A 26,095-nucleotide genomic window follows, 5' to 3' on the forward strand; every position below is an offset into this window, starting at 1 on the left:
ACCTCTAGTGATCATTGCATCAGAGTAGTGGCTTCTTCCATGGTCTTTTCTCAGGTATATCTACAGATCTTTGAGCTCACATTCCCCAAGCATCAAGTATCTGAGTGACAATGCCAGTGCGGTCTTACAAGTGTGTGTGTGTGTGTGTGTGTGTGTGTGTGTGTGTGTGTGTGTGTGTGCGTGCGTGCGTGCGTGTGTGTGTGTGTGTGTGTGTGTGTGTGTGTGTGTCTGTGTCTGTGTGTCTATGTGTTTTAGCAGTGATTCCTTGTTTTAAGAGATTTCTCCATTTTTAGTGTTTGTGTGACCACAGAGTTGGTCAGCGGCTATTAGGAGTGCAAGGAGCTTACAGCAGGAGTGTTTGCCCTAGTGGTGTTCATTGATTTTGTTTGTCAATATGTTGTGCTTTGAATTTTCATAGAGGAACCCTTTTTCCATAACGCTACATAATATTAACTCTCGACAGCAACTTGGTCTTCCTAGAATTCATTCATAAGGCACTATAAGTAAAACATTGTTTCCAAGTCCAGATCTTTTTTTCAGGGTTATTGTCATCAGATGTATATTTCCATGAGAGTAGCCATGCAGCAGGCTTAGCTAGTGACTCTAGTAGAAGCTACCAATGATGGACTTCTACTTACCAGATATTAAAGCAATGGGTACTTACCATAATGATGGCTCTGTAAAAAGAAGGTCCATCTTTGGTAATATATCCACTTTCCATCTCCCATACAGTATCTTGTTTCCTCTGCCTTCTCCTCTGATCTGCCTGCCTCAGCCTTCTTGCTGATTCCACAATTACAAAATGAATAAGAGACAGAGATCCATGGTACATGATGAGAAAGGAGGATGTATTGCAGCACAGTAAAGTTTTATCTGCCAAATGGTTCTAATGCCAGAGGCATAAGTCTTGGAGGTGAGAATGGAGAAGTGTAAGAATGGGAAATGTTTAGTGTTTTATATAATATTCTTTCTTTAGAAGCAGAGTCCATATTGTCTCAAAATGGATCCCATCTTAGGCCTATGCTGAAGTTTTCCCAATGTCTTTTTTTTACTCAAACGATTTTTATTTTGATGAAATAACACAATAATTTAATACATTCATAACATTCAATAACTATTTACAGTATTTACATTCAGCCTGACAAAAAGGATTCAGATAAAAACATTTGTAGTTAAATAATAAGTTAATATATAAACTATGATAGGAAGAATTTGGTTCCATCTGTAGGGTACCAATCGTATTCAAACCTTTTCTCCACGGACTATTAATCAATGACTTAGGAAAAATTCTTAACTCTTTAGTTCTTTTCTCCATTAGTATGCATTTCTTCAGTGATGATAGGAATTTCTCCAGTGCGGGTGAGTTCCATCTTCTAGTTATACATTTTCTGGCTATTGCTAACATTGTCCACAACAAATACAGGTCATCTTTCTTCATATTATTACTATTAACAACATTCAATAAAATTAAAGACTTTGTCAAAACAAATATATCAGTATGGATAGCCTGAAGAAATTTGTTAATCTCATTACAATATGGTTTAATATTAGTACAGTCATAAAAAATATGAGACCAGTCAACATTAGTGGACAGATGACATCTCCAACATAACTTGCTGTTTGAAGGGTTCATTTCGGAGAGTGCCTTAGGTGTCCAAAATGATCTAAGTAGAAATTTCCAATGAAAAATCCTCCAGAATTGTGAGCAAGAAGTTAAACTGAAAATAAAATGTTTGTTTTATCTTACATTGATAATGATACTTGAAACCCTATAGTTAGGTATTGCCAGTAAGAATCTTTAGGAGCTGTCATATAGACAAAGTGTTATATAGATATGATAATTCATTCTTAACATTGATATTATTATATAGAATTCCAAAAGTCCAGTTTATAATTTTTAGTATGGTTTTGAAGGATGAGTTATGTATTATTCTACACAGATCCTTAGTGTATGCTGTGACACTCTGAAGAACCTATCAGTCATTAGGGGATAGGCCATAGGTTGACAATATACTTTGTGTGTTCAAAGCTTGTTGGTTTTCAATACATTGCAACCAACAAAATAGATTATTATTTTCCCATAAACCAAAAATCTCTCTATGTGTTTTATCAGGGAAATACCTTGTAATAGTAAATGGTATTAAAAATCTATGCCACAGTTTTATATTTAAATTTGTGTTAATGAATTTTCTAAACACATCAAAAATATTGTTTATTAATGTTAGTTTAGTTAATTTTGTTGTACTATACTGTAAATTTAAACTTAAATAGTGCCATATCTTATCTTTGTCAGTTACCAAAGCATTCTTTGATAAATAATTTTCATTCATTAGTGTAATGAAGTGTAACTGTTTCCATTTGGAAGAGTATCTAGGATTTATCCAATTCATCACTATTTTAATTATAGATGCCTTTACATAAGTTTCAGCCTCTGGGAATTTTAACCCCCCTTGTTCCCATTTTCTGATATGATGAGAATATGCCAATCTATTTCTTCTGGGGTACCATAGGAATTTCATAAGAGGTGAACTGATTTCTTTAAGGATTTTCTTTCCTGGTGGAAGTATAAGGGCTTGTGCTGTATATAATATTTTAGGTAACAAAACCATTTTTATCAGTTGTAACCTATCATCAAATATTATAAAATAATTATTCCTTTTGCTTATTAATGTCTTGATTAAGTCTATGGCTTTAGCATAGTTAAGCTTTCCTCTATATTCATAGGTTCATAGGTTCCTAGGTAGGTACTAGGCTATTGGCCCTAGGGCCTATATAAGCCTATCCAAACGGTACCCTGGCTTTTGCCACCCAAGAAAATTATCTTCCTGTGCCCCTGTCAAGCAGAACCACAGAAGTAATCCCCGGGGTGAATTTCCTATCTCCCATCCAATCATCAAGATTTTTCTTGAAGAGTGCTAATGAGGAGCTTTGTTTGATATATATAGGTAGTTTGTTCCAGAGTATGGGAAGACTCTGGGACAGGAATCTAACCCTCCAGCATGTTCTGCTTATTCTGGTGACAAGGTTAAGGTCCCTAGAGCATGTAGCTCAGAGGGATTGGGATTTTTTTACGTGGAGCATGTTCAACAGCTCTGGGTTTGACATAGCTTTGTATGTTAGGCAGAGATCACCTCTAAGTAGGCGATATGCGACGGAGTAAAGCTGGAGTTTTTTGAGACGGTCTGCTTAGGTCATCTGTTTGAGGCCAGTAATCCTCTTTGTGAGGTATTTCTGTGGCCTTTCCAGTTGTTGTAGATGTCTTGTGAGGTACATACCAAAAGGGGCGTTGTACTCTATAATGGGTCTAATGAGTGATGAGTAGAGGGGAACAATGACCTCTTTGTTCCTGGATGAGAAATCTTTTGTGATGAGGTGTGCCACACAGAAGGATTTCCTGACTACTGTGGCGATGTGATTACCAAAGGAGAGACTACTGTCCACCTGTGTCCCAAGGTCTCTTATCACACTTTCAGTGTTAAGTAGACTACTGCCCATGTGGTAGTTCATGGGTACAGAGTTTTTACCAAAAGGGATGACAGTGCACTTTTTGGCATTGAGCTTGAGGCCATGGCTTTGACACCAGGCATCTGTCTCAGTGAGGTCCTTTTTTAGGATGTCCACATCATTATGAGTTTTGATTATGGCTCCTAGTTTGCAGTCATCTGCGAACTTTGTTAGCCAAAGACCTTCTGTGTTATCCTGTACTTCAGAGAAGTAGATACCAAACAGGAGAGGACCTAGGACTGAACCCTGTAGTACTCCACTTGTTACTGGTCTGAAGTTGGATTTAGAGTCTGCTACTTTAACAGTGTGGGTTCTGTCAGTGAGCCAGATGGCAACCCATCTTGTGACATAGGGATTTATACCTAGTTTAGTGAGTTTATCTATAATTCCAGAGTGGGGGGTGGTGTCGAAAGCCTTGGCGAGATCTAGATAGGCTATGTGAACCACCTTGCCCTCATCTATGGCTTTGGTGACCACTTCAAATAAGTCTATCAGGTTTAGGAGACATGATCTGCCTTTTACATACCCGAACTGGGTAGGGTTCAGAGTTTGGGGATTACCAATGTCACTGTTTATAAGTTCCATGATGATACACTCCATAGCCCTGCAGACCAGGCTTGTCAGGCTCATGGGGCAGTAGTTTACAGGGTCCGTGGTGGCTCCCCCTTTGTGGAGTGGGATAACCATTGCTGTGCACCATTCAGTGGGCAGAAAGCCTGAGGTGAAGCTATGATTGAGCATGGTACTTAGGTGGAGTGCCAGTTCATTCTGTAGTTCATGTATATATAGGATGTATTGTATAGGATTCAGCAGTCGTACCTCTATTGTCCGTCAGCATGGGTGTCATGAAGTTTGCCACTTCTGTCTTAAGAAGCATGAAGTAGGCTTTGGAGAAATTTTTTATGGTGGTTTCCCTAATGGGGGGTGGGGTGGGTTGTGGATGTATAGGGTGATTTGCTTGTGGTCAGATCTGACCAACAAGAAATTGACCTCTGGTGTGGAACAGTGGTTGCCCATGTTGGTAATGAGCAGGTCTAGGATATTGCTGCCACTGGTGGGGGTGTGGATAATTTGATCCAAGCTGTTGGAATTTATGAATTTCAGAAAACATTGAGCACAACAGTTGGTACTTGAGTAGTTTTCCCAGTTAATGGTGGGGTAGTTGAAATCACCCATTATTAGGGTGTTATGTTGTACCCTAATATTTTCCAGTGTATCAAGAATGAGGAGTGGGAATCCTGGAGCATAGTGGGGGATTTGTAGCAAGCTACAATTTGGATTGTGGTTTTGCCCAGAGTTAGTTGCACTTGGATAATCAATTGCCTAGGACTATTCCTAAATAGTCTAGAGTTGAAACTTGGTTTCCAATAATACGATTAAATGGAACCTGTATGTTCTTTTTTTTATTTAATAATAAATATTTTGATTTAGATTTGTTGAAGGAGAGTCCTGAGATTTTTTTCGAAATTCAAACACTTCCTTAGAGTTGGGTATGGTAAGACATCATCAGCAAACATCATTATTTTAGAAATATATTGGTCATATATACTTATACCTCTTATCTTTGGGTTATTACGTATTAAAATGGCAAGTATTTCTATGGCCAGAGCAAATAGGATAGGGGACATGGGACATCCTTGTCTAGTACCTCTAGTGATTTGGATTGCTTTGGAAGTAAAGGGACCTAATTTCACATATGCTAAATTATTTTTATAGATTTTCTTTATCATTGTTATAAAAAGGGGGTAAAATCAAATAACTGTAAGACTTTAAATAAATAACCCCAATTTAAGGAGTCAAAGGCCTTTTGAATATCTAGACCTATTATCAATGCTTCACGGTTTCCTCTATTAAGGTAATCTATCAGAGTTAATACTCTTTTAATATTATCCTGTGTATGCCTGTTATGTATGAAACCAGTTTGGTCTTCATTAATTATTTTAGATATGGGTATTGACATAAATAGTTGATAATCATTATTCAACAAAGAAATTGGTCTATATGAGTTGCAGTGATCAGGGTCCTTATTCTCTTTTAATATAGGGGAAATTAGAGAATATCTCCAAGAAGGAGGAATATTTGCTAATGTTTGAACTTCAAGAAAGGTTTTATGTAGGAGAGAGATTATAGAAGAAGGGAACAATCTATAAATTTCGATAATTAAGCCAACTATTCCATGTACTTTATTAGACTTACTTCCTTTAATCCCATCTATAATTTCCTTTTGAGAAATAGGTTTTTGTAGATTTAACTTAAGTTCCTCAGGAATTCTTGTTATGTTGGGAACTATATTCTCAAACTTCTCACATTCATTTGTACTTATTTTATCTTTATGATGCTCTGCATAATAATAATTAAAAGCCTCCAGAATGTCCCCTATATCCGAGACTTGTTTCCTTTTCCCTTCATGAAAGATACTATCAATGGTATTAATTTTTGATTGTATCTTAACTTTCATAGATAGGTTATGAAGATGTTTAGGAGAGGTTGCATAAGAATTTGATTTCAGTTTTTCCATAGCTAAATTAGTTTTATGGGATAATATTTCATTGTATTTCTTATTTGCTTCTTCTATTTTCTAATTATTATCTGCAGAAATTAAGCTTTTATTAGATTTAAGAGATAATATTTGATTTTGAAGTTGCTGTAACTCTGAGTCCCATTCTTTAATTTTATTTTTGTACCAGCTAATGGTTTTACCATATAGATAGGACTTAAGATAATCCCAAACCATAATTGTGTTTGCTTCAGGTTTATAATTAATCTCTAAGAAAAGCTGAAGTTCAGAAGTTATTCAAGATTTAAAGTCTTTAATTTTTGTGATATATGAAGGAATCATTGAAGTAATAACTAACTTATTGAATTCCAAGTGTATTGTTAACAACATGGAATTATGATCTGAAAAGGGACAAGGTTGTATTAAAAAATTCAAGAATTTTAGAATAAAGATCTTGTGAGATATACATTTTATCTATTCTAGTTTGGGTACCATGTCTATAGTCCTGGTGTGAGAATAGTAAAGAATTTGGTCCCAAAGCATTAAAGGTATCTTTTAATTTAAACATTTATGTCCATTTTTTTAACTGTTTGGCTGAGGACAATAGTCTAGGAGATTTCCTATCAATAGTTTCCTCAATATCTGTGATACAATTGAAATCACCTCCTAGTACAATATTACCTTTAGAAGTAGTTGTAATAAAGTCTAAGTGTTTCTTCGCTAGTCCAACCCCCATACCCAGGAACCAGTATAAATTAACCAGTGTCCAAATTCTATTATTAAACTTAAGTATAATTAAGGCCATGAGTCCATCATTATCTACAAGTTTGTAAATGATTTGGGGATTTAAGAAAGTCTTTTTCCATAGAATTGTTACTCCTCTGGTCTTATTTTTATAAGAAGATTGAGCAAGTATTGTGTATTCCTTAGGGTCCCACATAAATGTGTCATTTATTTTAAAGTGTGTCTCTTGGAGAAAAACTACTTGAGCCTTGTTTAGTTTAAGATACCTTAGTAGGCTGGCTCTCTTATATGGGTTGTTTAAGCCATTAGCATTTAATGATATCAATGTTAAATCCATATCAGAATTCTTTAAAGATAACAGATAATAAAGGAACTTGTATTAATAGAATCCTGCATACATAATACTCTTCCTGAATAGACGATAGAGCATCAATTGTATTTCTATTTATCTTCCCCATGAAAGATAAAAGTAAAACAATTGTCAGGCATTTCAAAACTAGAAAAACAGTTAAATAACAAAAAAATTAGCATATTTCACTCTAATATAAACTTTAATACACCCTATACATGGAATGAGATACATTCCTAGTCTAGCAAACAAAACTAAATCTGCTAGACTACCTGTCCCAACCATCAACCTGTGTTGGTTTGAGCCCATGAAAAAAAAGTAAAAAATGGAGAATATATTATAAATTAAGAGAAAAATAGTGACAAACAACTAATCAGATATTGATTCCAGTTAGCTTTTAGAGATAAATTACATACATTATTATTAGAAACGTTAAACATTTATGCAATAATTATTCACTAAGGAAGCAAGAGACATATTATGAAATATATAATCTGAATTTAGTGCGTAATATACTAAGGAAACATTAGCTTTATTAACAATCTAAACGATTATCCAAAATACCTAAGTTCTTATAAAAACTTCAAAATGGCAGAACAAATCAAAGAATCATTTAGCATTTGTATTTACTTGCCCTCTGAATAAATCTTATCATGACAAACTCCCACTAAATAAAAACTTCACAAGAATTGGGTGTTAGCACATAGTGAGTATGTGTGATTCCCAAAAGATGTTAACATAGATTTTTAGAACTATTCCATAAGACATATTTGTCCTTAATTAACTCCTAAACTTTTAGAATAGCAATAAATAACTGACTAAAATCAATAATAATTAACTGGCATCAGTTAAAATGACAAAAATGAGTAAAAACATTATTAATATAAAACTTACTATGGATAACAGGTCTTAAAAGTGAATGACTCAAAGACAAAATTAAGATAGAGATAGCTGTAAATATCTACCATAGTAATAGGGTAATACTGAAACTCATAACTTGTTTGTTGTGTTATCACAAGTCATAGATATTACTGAGCTCTTCCCCTGTCATAAAGTGCTAATATACTAAAAAACATGACTTTATAATAACCGAAAACATGACATCTGAAATACAAATAATATCTAGGATACAATAAGGAAATCAACATATTAAATGCAAAGTAATTATAGTTCAATCAGAATTATTCATACATATATTTGCTAGGATTTAGTATGGTGTTTGAGTATCCTTACAGTTATTACCATTAGTCATAAGCATTTCCTGTAAATGTATAAGCGTATACTAAATACTTGCTAACTGGATAGGAAAGTTATTTATAAAGATCTAATTATAAAAAAAAAACTTCAGTATATTCACTAGAAATAATGACTATAATTAACTGTTTACAAGAAAAATAACATTTCTGTATATATTTGATCTCAAAATATAGTCACTGTTATAAAAAGGAACCACACAGGTACCAATATATATTCTGAAACAATGTTTGCAGACAGCGTAGCTCATAATTCTTGTAAAAGAAGCCTACTATGCTATATTATAGCAATAACCCACACCTGGGTGTGGGTAATGCTGGATTTACCCAAGGTTGGTGTGGTTTGGTCATGAGGGCGAAGCCCGAGTGGCCAAACAAAGCCAACTGTGGGTAAATCCAGCATTACCCACACCCAGAAGTGGGTTATTGCTATTATACAATGACATTATTTAAGAAAAAAAATAATTACTTTTCTTAAATAATGGCATTGTATAATGCCTCCTTGCTGCCCTTGCACAGCTGTCTGGTATTCTGCGGCAGTTCTGATGTACTGCGCATGCGTATGCCTATGCAGTACATCAGAACTGTGGGCAAAAGTAACGGAGAAAGCAAGATACCCGTTGCTTTTTACAAACTGTTTTCGTTATGTTAAATGGGTTTAACATAGTGAGACAGCTTTAAAAAAAGCAACGGAGAATCTCTGTTGCTTTTTTTAAAGCTGTCTCGGTATATTAAACCCATTTAACATAGCAAGACAGTTTTGAAAAAAGCAACAGAGAAAGCAAGATCTCCGTTGATTTTTACAAACTGTCTCGCTATGTTAAAGGAGTTTAACATAGCAAGACAGCTTTAAAAAAGCAACGGACAATCTCTGTTGCTGTTTTTAAAGCTGTCTCGCTATGTTAAACTCATTTAACATAGCAAAACAGTGTGAAAAAAGAGTTATAGTAATGGAAAAAGTCTGGGCGACCGGACCTTTTTCCATTACTATAACTCTGATTTACAACGTGCACGCTGACCAATCAGCGTGCACGTTTTTGTATATTAATGGGGGGAGTTGTATAATAACCAATCAGATGTAATGTAATCTGATCTGCATGAATAGAATGCATGTCACGAGCTAAGCAAGAAAGCTTCACTTGTAACCATTTAAAAACCTTGTGCCATAAAACATACAAGCATATAACTGTCAGAGACCCAATTTATGTCAAAAGCCAGCAAACAGCATTTTGTTCACACAGGTACCAATATATATTCTGAAACAATCAGAAGTTATAAATATTAAAGAAACTGGTTAATGTAAACTAAATCATAGATATCCCCTGTTATCCTATGTATCCAAAACAGTTTTGATAAATTAATTTAAGCAGTGACTATGCCTGTGTAATAACTCAGAAGAACATTTAGCAGGGCAAAGGGCTATATATTATTTGAAATAAAGCATGTCATCTTAAGGTCATAAAAGCAAAGATAGCTGACTGTCCGGTTATATCACTCAATAAACCAGTAATATTATACTAGTATACTAAAAGCGTAAACAGTTATTTAATTTGCATATGAACAAAAAAAAGTATAGAAATGAAAAGGCAAAAAAGAGAAAGAAAAGCAATAAAAAAATATTGTCATGACATACCTTACTTAGAAATTAGCAAGTATAAAACAAATTAAATTCCAGTTGCAGTAGATGCTTTGAGATATTTAATGGGAAGAGCAATCTTTGACTCAGTTTTTTGTTTTTTATTTTTAAAATCAATCCAAGAAGATTTATCAGTAACTCTCTTCAGAGATGCAGATGCCCATTCCATATTTTCAGGTAAGGAAATAATGTTATTGTTTTTAATAAAGGCAGTGGCTTCCTATGGGGCATTACATTATCTCATTTCATTCTGATATGAGGCTTCCTATGGGGCATTAAATTATCTCATTTCATTCTGATATATAATTTTTATTCTGGCAGGAAAGACAAGCTGAGTTTTGATGTTATTCTGCTTTAACAGTTTTATTAATGGTCAAGCATTTTTCCTCTGTTCCAAAACCCTGGTAGAATAGTTATTATCAAAACTAATTAGGTTTTAATTAAATTTTAATGGACTTTTCCTCCAGGCAAATTTTAGGGCCAACTCCTTGTCCAAATAAGATAGAAACTTTATGACTATTGATCTGGGAGGAGTAGAGGAGGATGTTGACACTGGCTTTCCTAAAGCTCTATGAGCCCTTTCAATACCAAAGGATAGACCCTCCTTTAATTCTAAAATCTCTGGAATCTAGGTATTCAGGAAAGAAATTATATTGTCTCCTTCAGCTCTCTCAGGGATGCCACAAATCCTTATCTCCCTATTCTCTCCCTATTTTCCAGGTCATCTACTTTATTGAGAAGTGAAATGTTTTGTTTGATGAGAAAAATCTTTCTGGCTTTCTTCTTCCTTCAGTCTTCCATCAAGATCATTCAGGGATGCTTCTAAGTGTGTTATTCTGGATTGATGCTGCTGTATAAGTTCCTTGAGAGAATCTGTTTATTTCAGACAATTTTCCTTGAGGTTTTGTAAATTCTCCTTAAAATCATCCATTTTTAAGTGAGAGTTCTTGTAGAGCAGATGTCACAAGCTGCATTTCTTTTTTTAAAGCCATGTCAGAATGAGAAGTCTTCGAAGTGCTCATCTCCACAAATGATATATTCTCCTTTATAATTTGACAGGAAAAAACTTTTGTAAGTTCACCAAAGTTACTAATAATATAGTTTATACTTTCATCTATCAATTTTAAGTATTTGTGCTAAAATAAAATAAGTTATTTCCTGTTTTTAATACTAGTTTCATGGAGCTCTAAAAACTGCTGCTATCAGTTGGCCATCTTGGCTCCGCCCCTGTTTTCCCAATGTCTTGATGCTTCAGGTGTCAACATGGATAGTGCCAACATGCTTGGGGCCAATATGGTAGATCAGAACTTGTGGCTAATATGGAAAGGCACAGATAAAGGGTCTGCAAATTCTTTAGTTAGCAAAAAAACATAGAGGTGTTTATTTTTAATTGGTCAGTGGCTATAATCTGACAGATAAAATGTATGCTCGGAAGTTTTTCCAGTATAAAACTGATTGCAGTTGTTTTGTTTGGGAAGACAGGACCTTGATTACTTAGTCTCCCCCATATGTGTGTTCTCTTACAATAAAGATCATTCCACTCTGATGAAATGTGTTGCATGATACTATTTTTGACCATAACAGTTGTTAAAGAAGATAGACTTTCTTTTTACAATCTAAAGTTTGATTTTTAATCGGATAAGTTATGAATAAATGCTGACAAATTATTACTCTAACTATTCTTCTAGCACACCTAAGAAATACCTCAGTGGTACTTTCTGGAAGTCTTGAAAATAACAGTGTGCATATATCAGATACACTATCTGTTGCATATCCCTCAACCTCCTAACTCCAGAAAAGTGGACAAAGCCAAAAATAGTAAGGGCACAAAGGCCCAAACATAAGTTCTGAGTTTAAATATTGTTCTTATAAGCTTAAAATGCAGCTAACAAAACAGGTTTTATCTTTGCATGCATTTTCTGAAGGTTACAGTCTGAAATGTAAATGTATATCATTATTTAGTGTATTAAATCCTCAATGATTTGCCAAAAAACACAAATTCTATAAGGAATAGAGAAAAATATGAGGTAAAAATCTGGACACTGTGAAAGTCTGGACAGTTGAGAGGTATACTTTATTTTTTCTAGCCCATTTGTAGTCAGAAGCAAAATATATAAAAAAAAATGCTTTTACCTACAAGTGAAACTGATGATTGCTTCAGCAAAGAAATTGCTCCATTCATGAATGTCAGACTGCTAGCAGTATAGTTTCTCTTTGCTACACTTCTTACTGGTTATACATTGAGATTTTTGTTCAAAAGTTAAATTTCAGCACTTCTAATTCTGTGTTGTACTAAATATTCTGATGATTCAACATTAAAGTTATGCATTGTGTGGTAAAGAGTACTTTAAGTAGCTGAAGGAGAACTGACTGTTAAATTGTTGCCTGAAGGTGTATTGCTGTTCCTGCTTTGGATAGGGACAAACTAATACTTCTGTATACAGGTAGTGCAGTATTATTTACATAGATATATCAGTTGTTAAAAGTTATATTTTCCCTATCACATCACCTGTATTAGATTTAAACTAATAAACTAATAATGCAGACCATATGTGGATAGTATGAGCAATGTTCTAAGGGACACTGGAGATTTTTTAAAGGCTTTGGGGGAGATAGATAGAGGTACACCCAGGACTCATTATTTAATGGTTACCCTGGATGTACAGAGCCTATTTACGGTCATAAATAACCAGTATGGAATATCAGCAGTTGGCAGTTTATTAAAGGATAGAGGAGCTAATGATTCACAGGTTGATCTTGTGAAGACTATGCTTACTATGGTACTAGAGAATAACATCTTTTTGGGTTTACAACAACTGTACAGACAGGCACAGGGTGTCGCCATGGGCACACCCTGTGCCAATACATATGCTAATTTAGTGCTTTCCTTTTGGGAATATCAATATATTTTCAACAACACAATCTGGCTACCGTCCATCAAGCTATATAAGAGGTTTGTGGACGATGTGTTAATTTTGTGGGAGGGGGAGCCAGCTCGCTTGGATGAGTTTATATCTTTCCTACATTCCACCACCACGTTTTTCAGATTTACTAAAAGTGCCTCCTATACTCAGTTAGATTTTTTGGATGTCACCATAGGTTCATAGGTTCATAGGTTCATACTAGGCTATCTGCCCTAGGGCATTTATAAGCCTAGCCAGAGTGTGTGTGGCTTTCACCACCCCTTAGGATGAGAATACTATACCCATTAGTTTGCTGTGCCTCTGTCCAGCAGTGACACAGAGATGATTCCCGGGGTAAACCTACGATCTCCCATCCACTCGTCAAGATTTCTCTTGAACAGAGTCAGTGAGGGGCTCTGCCTCACATGGACTGGGATTCTGTTCCATAGTGTAGGGAGTCTCTGGGTGATGAATCTGTCCCTCCAGCATGTCCTATTTATATCCGTGTTGAGGTTTAAGTCTCTTGCTCTCGTGGCTCTGGTGGATTTGGATTTTTTGAAGTGGAGCATGTCCATTAATTCCGGGTTGGACATGGCCTTGTATGTCAGGCACAGATCACCTCTGAGCAGATGGTATGCGACTGAATAGAGCTGGAGTTTCTTCAGTCGGGCATTGTATGACATATGTTTGAGCCCCTTTATCCTTTTGGTGAGGAACTTTTGGGGTCTTTCCAACTGCTGCAGGTGTCGGGAAAGGTACATTCTGAATGGGGCATTGTACTCAATCATTGGTCTGATAAGTGAAGAGTACAGGGGTACAATGACCTCTCCTGATCTGGATGTGAATCCCTTCATGATCAGGTGGGCAATGTAGAAGTTCTTTCTAACCACTTTGGCAATGTGAGTGTCAAAAGAGAGGTTACTGTCAACTTGGGTCCCCAGGTCCCTGATAACTTCTTCCGTGTTTAATGGATTACCACCTATGTGGTAATTAGGGGTTACCTTGTTTTTCCCAAAGGGTATGACTATACATTTTTTGGCATTTAGCTTAAGGCCATGGCTCTGGCACCAGTTATCCATTTCTATGAGACCTCTCTGGAGGATGTCTGTGTCTGATGGAGTGTCAATTATGGTGCCCAGTTTGCAGACATCTGCAAATTTTGTCAGCCACAATCCCCCTATGTTTGTCTGCACTTCAGAAAAATAAATGCCGAACAAGAGGGGGCCCAGGACTGAGCCCTGTGGGATACCGCTCGTGACCGGCTTAGAGTCTGACATGGCACCAGCAACTCTAACCCTGTGTGTTCTGTCCTTGAGCCAGTTTGCAACCCATCTTGTGACATATGGGTTTACATCTAAGCTGGTGAGCTTTTCTATGATGCCCGAGTGGGGTATTGTGTCGAACGCTTTTGCTACGTCAAGGTAGGCTGTGTGAACTGCCTTACCCTCATCAATGGCCTTAGTGACTGTTTCGAAAAAGTCAACCAAGTTCAAGAGGCAGGATCTGCCCTTGACAAAGTCAAATTGGGTAGGATCCAGTGTCTGTAGGTCCCCAATGTCTTTATTTATGAGTTCCATTATGATCCTCTCCATAGCTTTGCAGACAAGGCTCGTCAAGCTTATGGGGCGGTAATTTCCAGGGTCTGTAGAAGCACCGCCTTTGTGGAGTGGGACCACAGTTGCTGTACGCCATTCTTTGGGTATGTATCCTGTAGTAAGGCTAAGATTAAACAGCAGCCTTATGTGTGGGTTTAGTTCCTCATTGAGTTCGTGTAGCACACAGCCGGGGACACCATCCGGTCCCATTGATGCTGTGTTTTTTGCTTTAGAGAGAGCAGCTCTCACCTGGGCATCTGAGATGTTTGGGAGGCTAGACTCTGGTGGGATAGATATTTCTCCTTTTGGGAATTTGCACTGAACCTGTCTGCCAGTATGTTGGCAATTTCTGTGGGTTCAGTGATTTTTTTATCATTTTGGACTAATTCTGAGCATATCTGGGAGTTTCCACCCAGGTTTCTAACATAGCTAAAGAAGGCCTTATGATTGTCTTTTGTGTCATTAGCGATTTTTCTCTCAAAGTTGGCCTTGGATGATTTTATGAGTGATCGTAGTTTTTTGCTAGTATTGATCAGAGATGCCTTCCCTTTAAGGGATTTTGCTCTGTCATGTAGTAGCTTTCTCCTCTTGTTGTAGAGTTTGTTTATGGCTGGGGTCCACCAGACCAGGCGCCTGCCTTTGGTGGAAAGGGTCTTGATTTTATTAGGGATTGGTTGATCCATACATTCCTGGAGGTGCTCGTAGAAGGCATTTGTAAGGGTTTCAGCAGCGTGGGTTGTGGTTTCCACTGGCTCGGGGGCCTTGAAGGATACCACTCCAGTCTTAAGAAGTGTGAAGTTTGCTTTTGAGAATTTCTTCACTGTGGTCTTTTTTGCTGGGGGTGGGGGCGGGATGTGGATCTCCAATGAGATTAATTTATTGTCTGATCTCACCAATGAGGGATATACTTCCAGTGTGGAGCATTTTGTCCCCATGTTTGTGATGATCAGGTCTAGTATATTTTCTCCTCTTGTGGGAATGGTGACTAGTTGTTCCATAGCATTTGAGTTTATGAACTCCATGAACCTTTGGGCTAGGGTGTTGGGGCTTGAGTAATGTTCCCAGTCTATGTTTGGGTAGTTGAAGTCACCCAATATGATGGTGTTTGGAGAGACATTCATACTCTCCAGTGTCTTCAGGAAGGCTGTGTGGGTTTCCTGAGTTTGAGAAGGTGGTCTGTAGCATGCTACAAACTGTAGGGCAGTTTTACCTATGGTGAATTGCACCTGGATGGTCTCTGATGCTTCGTGCATTGCCACTAACCTGGAGGTGTGGGTATCCTTTATGAATATGGATACTCCCCCTCCTTTTGTGGTTCGGTCCGGATTTTGGGGCCGGAACGCATGATATGAGGTATAACCTGATAGTGCTGGGGTGCTCTCAGGAGCCTTGAACCAGGTTTCAGTCACAGCACAGACATCAATGTTCTCCATACTGAGGAGGGCTTCGAGGGCGTGCATCTTGAGGTTTAGACTTCTGGCATTGAGCAGTATTACCCTTAGTTTTTCTCCATTTTTGTTTTCTAGGGTGGTAGGTTTATCATTTGAGCCTTGCCTAAAAAGGCACCATGGGGTGGCAAGAGCCTTTGCCAATATCCGGAAGCCCAGGGTGACAGGTGCAAGCCATCCCTTGAAGCAGCATGGCTTGTCAAGCATGTCATCCCAGGCAGACAGACATTGGATCCCTTAGAATGACACCAGTAATTAAGCCAATTATTAAAGCTGATCATTTTGTCTCTGTATTGTGGCATCATTCTTGGTGAGGGTAGGATACTGCTCAGGGTCAGGGTCATACCGGCCTGGGCTACATAATCTGAGAGCTCCTCTATGTCTCTTTTCATGTAGTCCAGGGAGGCGTCTCAGGTCGTTCACACCGGCATGGACAATGACTGAGTCATACTTGTACTTGCTGTGGAGTGACCTGAGTGCTTGTGTTATGTGGTGGATTCTAGCGCCTGACAGGCAGCTTACTGTGATCTTTTCCTTGTTCAGTCTGGTGAGTGGGACGTCAGTGTGTCTGACTATGGAGTCACCTATAACAAGTGTGTCTGGCATTGTGTTTGGCCTTAAGGGCTGTGACTGTTTAGCACACTGACTTTGAGAACTATGTGTTGCATGTCTTATGTCTTGAGGTGGCAGTTGCTTGGGTGTCTGCTTTGGAGGCCTCTGTAGTTTTGGTAGATTTTTGATCAGTGCCTCTGAGTATGTCTTTGTGTGTTTATGTGTTGTGTAGAACAAACTGAAACAGGTTTTTCCACTGGTATATATAGGAAGGAGTGTTGGAAGAATACTCTCCTTTCATTTGATAGCATGCATCCACGGTATACATTCCCCAACATTGTGGAAGGCAACTAGGCAGGATCTCAAGAGTATGTACTGAGGATTCCTGTTTCGAAGGGGAAATGAGCAAATTGAGAGGTTACTTTGAAGAAAGAGGTTATAGGGGAGATATGGTGAACAAGGATGTTGAAGGTAGTAAATACAAGAGGAAACATGTGTATAGACCTTGGATGCATCGTCCCATAGATGAACATAATGTAACTTCTAAGAATGGCACCAATATTCTTAAACCTAAAGTAATGTTCACATATAGTAGTAACATTAATGATATAGGTGAGATTGTTAAAAAGAACTTGAACATTCTAGTAAGTGATGATAGGATTAGGGGTTTAGTAGGATCTAGCCCTTGTATTGCATATAGGAAGAACAAGAGCTTAAAAGATCTGTTATGTGGAGAGTACCATTCCAAAAAACTGAGTTTTAAGTCACAAGCAGGCACGGTACCTTGTGGTACCTGTAAGGCCTGCACCTTTATCAATAAGGACACTACTTTTCTGCATCCTGTCTCAGGTAGAACCTTTTCTTTAAAAGCCTGGGCTACATGTAGAACAAAGGACATTGTTTATCTGGCCAATTGTGGTTCTTGCCCTTGTTTTTATGTGGGCAAAACCAACAATATGTTTAAGGTCAGGATCCTACAGCATTTATCTGCCATTAGGAACAGTGATCAGCACAATGCCCTCTTTAGACATATTCAAGATAATCCCACACACAATTTTAGCTTTAGGGCTATAGTTAATGTTAGTTTGGGTAGAAGGGGTGGAGACATCAAACAATTAACTGAATTAATTGAGTCTAGATGGATTATACAGCTGATGGCCCACAGGGGGCCGGGTCTTAATGATGTCATCCCAGTGAAACCCACCTTGAAAAATAGGCGGGTTTTTTACTAGATGCTGATTGGAAGATGTTTTGTTTAAATTGTGAGTTTTGATGTCTGTTATTCATCTGATGAAGGGCTACCAACCCAAAAGCGCTTATCTGTTTTGTACCAGCTTTTATTAAAAGTTCTTATTTTTACTACTTGAAGCATCCAGCGGTGTTCTTCCAGGATTTTTCTGTTTTTGGCTTCGCTTGGGTGTGCCTTTGGAGGAACCATTTCAGCACCTAGCATTGATTATTGGACTTATTGCTGCATTATTGTACATTTCAATGGGCAGGCCCCCTGCCATGAATGTATCACACCCAGCAATAATGTGTGTGACTGTTCCCAGTTCTTTTTATAAACTACCCACATTTGTCTGCTTCCCCCACATGTTCAATGGATTTTGTAAACCATTATGTATACCTCTCCTTAACCATTCCTGTGTCAAATCCTGAGCAACATGACGTTGTTCCAGGAGATCACTATACTTGCCACTATATTTATGGCTTTTCCACATGTCTTTCCTTCTCATCTGATCCTTCTCCTTATATTCTTTCTTTTGCTTTTCTTTTTGTTTTTTTTTTGTTTTTTTTTTTTTTACATATTCAGTTCATGTCTGAGCTTGGTATATTTCCAGTTTGATTTACATTCTGACTTGTAGCCTGAATACCTCTGCTAAACTGAGCAGAGAGGTCATCTTAGACTTCCTCTTCTCATGTTGTAAAACTTCCACTACGTTTGGTTTCATAAGGTCAACAGATATGTATGTAGTCCCATAACTGCAGATCTATACAGGTAATCAATTTTAAGGAGGCCCATACTTCCTTCAGAACAAGGAATATATAATATTGATATACACTGATCTTTATATATCATTTGATAAGCATAAAGCATTTTTCTTGTTTTTCTGTCCAAGTGACCCAATACCTTTTGGGGATAGTCAATCACACCAAGACTATAAGTTAAAATAGGAATAGCAAATAGGTTTCTAGCTTGTACTTTATTTCTAGATGTCAAAGCTGTTTTCAATATTTGTTTTAGTCTTCTGAAGTATTCCTTAGTGAGTTTTATTCACTTTTGTTCATGTTTTATTGCTGATCCTTCATCATTTCCCAAATATGTATACAGTCCTTCCTGCTCAAGTTCCTCTATATCACATTCTTGTCCTAGATTGATAATTTCCTGGTACTGCAACTTTTCTGCTTTAAACACTGCTTTTTCATGTTTATCAAGACCAAATGTCATTCTTATATAATCTGTGAAGGTTTTAACCACTTACAGTTGTGCTTTCACCATCTCTTCTAATGAACTATACATTTTAAGTCATCCACAAAAAGTAGATGAGGAGGGAGCCAAATTGTAACCAAGACTTAACCTGTTATTTAAACAGCTTAGTGGCTTAAGGGTAAGACAAAACAACAGCGATGACAAAGAATCACCCTTGACTATCCTCCTTTGAATTTTTATCCCTGGGATAATAATCTGTGCCAAGTCATGGCTTAATTAAAAAGTAGTTTGGCACTGTTTCATGGGCACTGTAATGTAATTGATCAATGTAGGAAGTATCTTGTACATCTGTTAGCACACTTTTATCCATGAATGTAGGATGCTGTCAAAATGCTTTCTTGTAATCTCTCCATGCCATAATTAAATTCCTCCCCTTTTTAAAACTCTCCTTTATAGCTTTATTTGTAAGCAAATGATCCTTTGTTCCATATGATTTTGTTTTGGAACACTTTTGTTCTATTGCAATGGTTAAGTTTTCTTCTAAATGCATCATTTCCTTTATATAGTTTGTACATTGCCTGAAGGCAAGTTATAAGTCTATAGTTTTTAGGATGGCCTACAGATTCACTCTTAAGGAGGAATATCACTTTTCCGATTGTTGACCAGGTTGGTGTCTATTTGCAATGTGCATATAAGTAGTTCTTACTCAGGGCTAAATCTTTGTGTAAAGAAGTTAATATATTTAGCCTGAAATTAGGTACTGCATCTAGGCCTGGGGTTTTCCAGTTAGGACCTTTCCTTAGTTTTGTTTCAATTACTCTGGCCATTACGTCATCCCATTTCATACCCTGAACATGTGAATTAATTACTATTTCTTTTAATGTTTCAATTCATTCAGCATCTTTGTCATGTTCCACAGGGTCTTCATAAATATTTCTACCAAACTGGTCTTTTTCTTGTTTTTGGTGGTGCTTCTATTCATTTTGCTTTGTTTCCCAGTTCTCTACAAAACATTTTGAGCCATTAATGAATTGTTTATTTTGTACTTTTCTTTTATATTTATCTTCATATCTTCTAAGTATTTCTGCCTGTGCTGGTATCTTTAATTTATTATTTGTAATACTGTATGATAAATCCTGGTATGTTCTGATACTTTGCATAGCTTCCGTCATGTCAAATGCAGGGCAGTGGTGCAGGGGTTAACATTGTTGTCTCACAGCAAGAGGTTCTCCAGTTTGATTCTTGGCTGGGGCACCTCCAGTGTGGAGTCTGCTTTTCCTCCCTGCATTCACATGGGTTTTTTCTGGGTGCTCCGGTTTCCTCTTACATTCCAAAGACGTGACTGGAGCATTTCTCCCCAGGCCTCCATTGCAGATGGATTCCTCCAGGTCGGACTTTCCCATAAAATAAATAATATTTTTGTGGCACAGTAATAAGCTCAATTTACTTCTGTTATATCACATGAATTTCTGTTAATAGTCCTGACTACTGTGTTCATCTGTTTTATCAGATTTCTAATATTTTGGATCTTATTTACTTTCTGAAATCTATTTTTTTCATCTCTCGTAATGTATCTATCCATCTCTATTAAATCAAACAACTCTTCCCTTAAACATATTTTTCTAAACTCAGGGCACATTCTTTGCTCTCTGTCAGGAATGTCTTCCTGTGACATATCCACTTCAGCTGCATCCTGCATCATCTGTTGTTCTTTCACATGGGAACTCCTTGGTCATCACTCCACAATATTGCCTCCATCAGAGTTGCCACTGTTTCTTGTTCCTTCCCTTGTTGTACAACTTTAACTGAACTTTTGTACTGAAAGCTCCAGAGCATAATCATGTGCCAATTAATCAAATGCTTCCTGTTACACCTGTTTCTTCTTAATTTGGGGACTCTTGCTCCATCAAGCTGTGACATTACCTGAGTTGGCTTTTTTACACTAAATCCTTTACTTCACAGGTAAGCCATAACTTCAGTTTCTATTTCTTTAACTTGCCCATTATTAATCCTACTTTGTTTTCTTATTTTTGTTTTTTTGAAATTTTCCATATATGGGTGCCTTTGCCTTTATTTCTCTTCAAATATCTTTGGTGATGTTTCTTTTTTATTGATTAGCTTTGCTTTCTTCATTACATAAATATTGTACCATATCAGATCTCTTTTTCTTTCCCATGTCCATATTTCCTTTTTATACCTATAAAAAATGTCTGGGTTTGTTCTTTATCTTTTCCTCTTTCTCTGTCACTTCTTTTCTTTCTGTTGCCCTTTTTCTTCTTGGATGATCCTATGAAATGTTCATATCATAATCTCTATTCTCTGATTTCCATGTTTCCATCATAGTTACATTATTCACATACCTTTCATCAAGCATTGCCTTCAACTGTTCTATTTTATTTACTAACATACTGACATTAAATTATCTTCAGTTTTCTTTTTGTATTATTAGTACTAAACTGTATCCTCGGGCAGCCACGGTGATGTACCAGTTAGCAGTGTCGCCTCACAGTAAGAGGTTCTCCGGTTCGATCCTCGGCGGGGGTGCCTTCTGTGTGGTCGCATGGGTTACATCCGGGTGCTCCGGTTTCATCCCAAAGACATGCTATAGGTGGATTGGACACTCTAAATTGACCCTATACATGAGTGTGTGCATGTGTGTGCCTTCAGTGGAAGGTTGGCTGCTGGGCTGACAACTTGACACCATAAAACTCTACTGCCAATCTTGAGAAGACAGGTGATCTGCTGTGGTGACCCCTAACCAGGAAAAGCCGAAAGAAGATGAAGAAGTACTGAACTGTATCCTAAAATAGCATCTAATGTTTTAAATTGTATGCTACCTTGCTCAACAAGGAGAGTCATAAATAATATGATAGAACTTGGGGGATGGGGTGCAGCTGAACCTGTTCATTAAGACAAACTTCAGGGTGTCATATGCTCTTAATTAGGATTTCTCCTGAGCATAACAAATGCTCTCAACAACCTAAAAGATAGCTTTACATGTGGATGTCATCTGGTGGCCAAAATCAAATTACAATTGACTATATCACTTTACAGTCAGAGAAAGAAACACTGTATACAGTCAGTAAAAACAAGATATGGAGCTGACTGTGATGTGGACATCAGCTTCTTATCATAACATTTAGAATTAAATTTAAGAAAACAGAAAGGTTACAGGCCACCTAGATATGAGTTCAACAACATTCCAAATGAATTTGTAGTAGAGGTGAAGATCACCTGGTGGATAAAATATTTGAAGAGCTATGTAGAGAAGTTTGTGATATTGTCCAGGAGAAGGCAACACAGATATTTTGGATAGAAAGGAAGCAAAATGGTTATTTACAAAAGTTTTAGAACTGACTGTGGAAAAAAGGCAAGAGAGACAGGAAAATATGTCGGACTGAATGTAGTTTCAGAGAAAAACAGAAGGGTTAAGGTAGCATAATTACATGAAGAGTGAATAAAAAATAAAGAAAGTAAGAGAAGGAGAAAGAAAAAAGAGTTCTGGAAATATTATGTGGCTCTTCCAGGTAAAATGGGCAGGATAAAGATACAGATAGAATAGATCTAGCAGAAGCAAAAAGTATTAAGAAAAGTTTGCAGTAATATACAGAAGAACCATATAAGAAGCACCCTAACATCACTGATACATATGATAGTAGGTTCTCTGGTCTACAGCCAGACATCCTGGAGAATGAAGGTAAATGGGCCCTAGAGAGTCTTGTTGATAAGACTTCAGGAAGTGGTGGAAGCCCAGTTGAAAGACTTAAAATCATGTAAGATAATGCTGTCCCAGTGTTACTCATCATTTGGCAGCACATTTGGAAAATGTAACAGTGGCCTTTGGATTGGAAATTATCATTATCAATTTATATTCCAGCCCCAAAAGGGGCAACATGAAAGGGTGCTTAAAATACTGAACAATTGTAATTGTTTTACATGCTCAAGATCCTGCAAACTACAGTCCAGCAATATACGAACAGAGAATTGCCAGATGTTTAAGATGGTTTTAAAAGAGGAAGAGGCACCAGAGATCAAATTGCCAATAACTGATGCATAACAGACAAAACAAGGGAGTTTGAGAAAAATATTTACATCTACTTTGTTGACTACTTTAAAGCCTTTGACTGTGTGGCTATAATAAACTATGGCAAGTGCTTTGAGAAATGGGGATATCGGGTTATCTTGTTTGCTGCCTTAGAAGAAGAACTGACTATGAAATAACTGACTGCTTAAAGATTTGGAAAGGAATGAGACAAGACTATATAATGTTACCTTACTTAATTTATATACTGAAAATATCTTACAAAATGCTGGATTAGACAAATCAGATACTGCAATCAAAATTGCCAGGTATGCAGATAACACTACTTTGATGAATAAGATTCAGGAGGCATTGAACAACCCATGATGAAGATAAAAGCAGGAAGTACAACTGTTGGTTTACTGCTCAACACAAAATAAACTAAGATGTCATCTAACTCTACCAGTTCTTTGTCAATAAATAGAGATGATGCCACAGCAGTGACATTTTGTTTTCTTCCTGACTACTGCAGATGGTGACTGTGACCATGAAATTAAAAGATACTTGTTTCTTAGGATTAAATATGTGGCAAATCTGGATAAGATATTAAATAGTAAAGGTAACACTTTGCAAACTAAGATCCATATAGTCAAGGCTATAGGTTTTCCAGTAACAACATACTGCTCGAAAGTTGGACTTAAAGATAGCTTGTATGCCAGAAAATCAATGCTTTTGAACTGGAGTGTTAAAGAAAATGTGCCAGAAATTCAGGGACTCCATGGCAATCAGATAATACTTAAAGAAATATACACTGGAACTGATGCTGAGAGAGTTTATAGTCATTTAGAAGAAAAGTCAATTATAGCAATAGAACAAAAGGGTAATAAAAGAAAGTCATATGGAACAAAGAATCATTTGTTGTTAAAGTCATGGCGCAGAACTGTAAAAACAGGAAGAATAGAAGTATGGCATGGATAGACTAAAAAAAAAAGCATTTGTTAGTATCATCAAGATACATGCAACTCTGATAAACTACATCACAGTGACCATGAAACAGTGGCAAACCACTTTGCAGTTAAGCCATGATAAAGGACAAATTATTATTCCAGAGATAAAAATTCAATTGGGGATATTCCAGGGTGACTGTCTGTCACCACTGCTCTTTTGCCTTGCCCTTAACTCATTAAGCTGTCTGCTTAACAGATTAGGTCATGGTTATAGTTTGGCTCCCAGAAAGCAACAAAGTTTAAATACTTCTCATATTCTCTTTGTAGATGATTTAAAACTGTATAGCTCATCAGATGAGGAACAAAAAGCACAACTGCAGGTAGTCAAAACTTTTTCAGATGATATAAGAATGTCATTTGGTCTTGATAAATGTGTAAAAGTAACCTTTAAATCAGGAAAGCTGCAGCACCAAGAAAACATCAGTTTGGGACAAAATGTGATATAAAAGAACTTGAGCAAGAGGGAGTGCATAAATATTTGGGAACTGATGAAGGATCAACAATAAAACATGGACAAATGTGAATAAGACTTAATAAGGAATATTTTAGAAAACTTACATTAATCCTGAAAACTGTGTTGACATCTAGGAATAAAGTTCAAGCTATAAACCGATTTGCTCTTCCTGTTATAACTTACAGTTTTGGAATGATTCACTGGACCCAAAAGGTGTTGGATAGATTAGACAGGAAAATAAGAAGGATGCTTCATGCTCATCAAATGATTTATAAACTCAGTGCATACCAAGATTATATATTCCCCATTCCGAAGGAGGTATGGGCGTCCTTGAAATTGATTACATGTATAGGTCTGCAATTGTGGGACTGCATACATATCTGCTGACCTCATGAGATGAAAACACAATGAAAGTTTTGAAACATGATTAGAATAAATCTAATATGGCTTCCCTGCTTAGTCTAGCAGAAGCATATCGGCGTTAAGCGGGAAATAAAATCAAACCAGAAGTAGATACAAATCAGGCAGTAACTGAATGTGCCAAAAAACAAAAGAAAGAATATAAGGTTAAAGCACAGATGAGAAATCAAAAAGTGTATTTACAAAATTTGTTAAAAAAATTTTAATTTCAATAGCATGGTATTTTAATTTAATTAATTGATCTGATTGTAGTGGATGTCTTTGTAAATACTTTAGTTGTTTTGTTGAATATTATAATAATACCTATTTTTAATTACTTGTATAAAATTGTTATGATATTTCTCTTATATGTTAAAACAATAAATCTGTTTTGAAAAAAAAAAAGAAATCAAAAAATGTAGAAAATGCATAAATATAGTTGCAAGTATAGAAAACTCCTGGAACATCCTCATGTTGATCAGGATCAAATGCAGGAATGGTTAAGGAGAGGTAAATTCAAGCCAAAAAAAGAAAGGTTAATATTGGCAGCCCAAGATAGTGGACTGCATACACAGTTTACAGATACAGTTGAACATGTGGGAGAAACAGACAAATGCAGGTTTTGTAAAACAGAACTGGAAACAGCTGCACACCTTGTTGCTGGTTGTGACATACTAATGACAGAAGGACTATACACTGAAAAGCATAACAATGTGGCAAGACTGTTGCACTGGGGATTGTGCAAACATTATAATATTGAAGTAGCTGAAAAACGTTGAAAATATGAGCCACAAAGCATCATAGAAAATGATGAAGTCTACATCACATGGGATCACCCATTATCAACATTTCGAAAGATAGATGTGAGAAAACCAGATATAGTGGTCCATGAATACAGGACAAAAGCAGCATTGATCATTGAAATCACTATACCCAGTGACTACAGTCTTGCGTACAGACAGATACAAAGTCATAAAATATTAGGATTTTCAGGCAGAAACAAGAGCAATGTGGAAGAAAGATACCCAGACAGTTCCAGTAGTAGTAGGAGCAACAGGCTTTATAAAAAAATAATCTGCAATCATATTTAGATATGTTACTGATACATGTAAATCCATACAAATTGCAGAAGGAGTCATTACTGGGCACATTGCAGGTGCTACAGAGAGCACTTCCAGCTAACATAAAAAATTAAAACAATACTAATTTCATGAGCTTTAATCATACTTTGACTTAGGAATGGCGTCCATTCCAGTCATGGTATTAGAAACCCAAAAGACTTAGAGAATAAAAAATAAAAAA

Source organism: Protopterus annectens, chromosome 7.part0 (assembly GCF_019279795.1).
Source record: "Protopterus annectens isolate FY-2018-M chromosome 7.part0, PAN1.0, whole genome shotgun sequence".
Classification (NCBI taxonomy): domain Eukaryota; kingdom Metazoa; phylum Chordata; order Ceratodontiformes; family Protopteridae; genus Protopterus; species Protopterus annectens.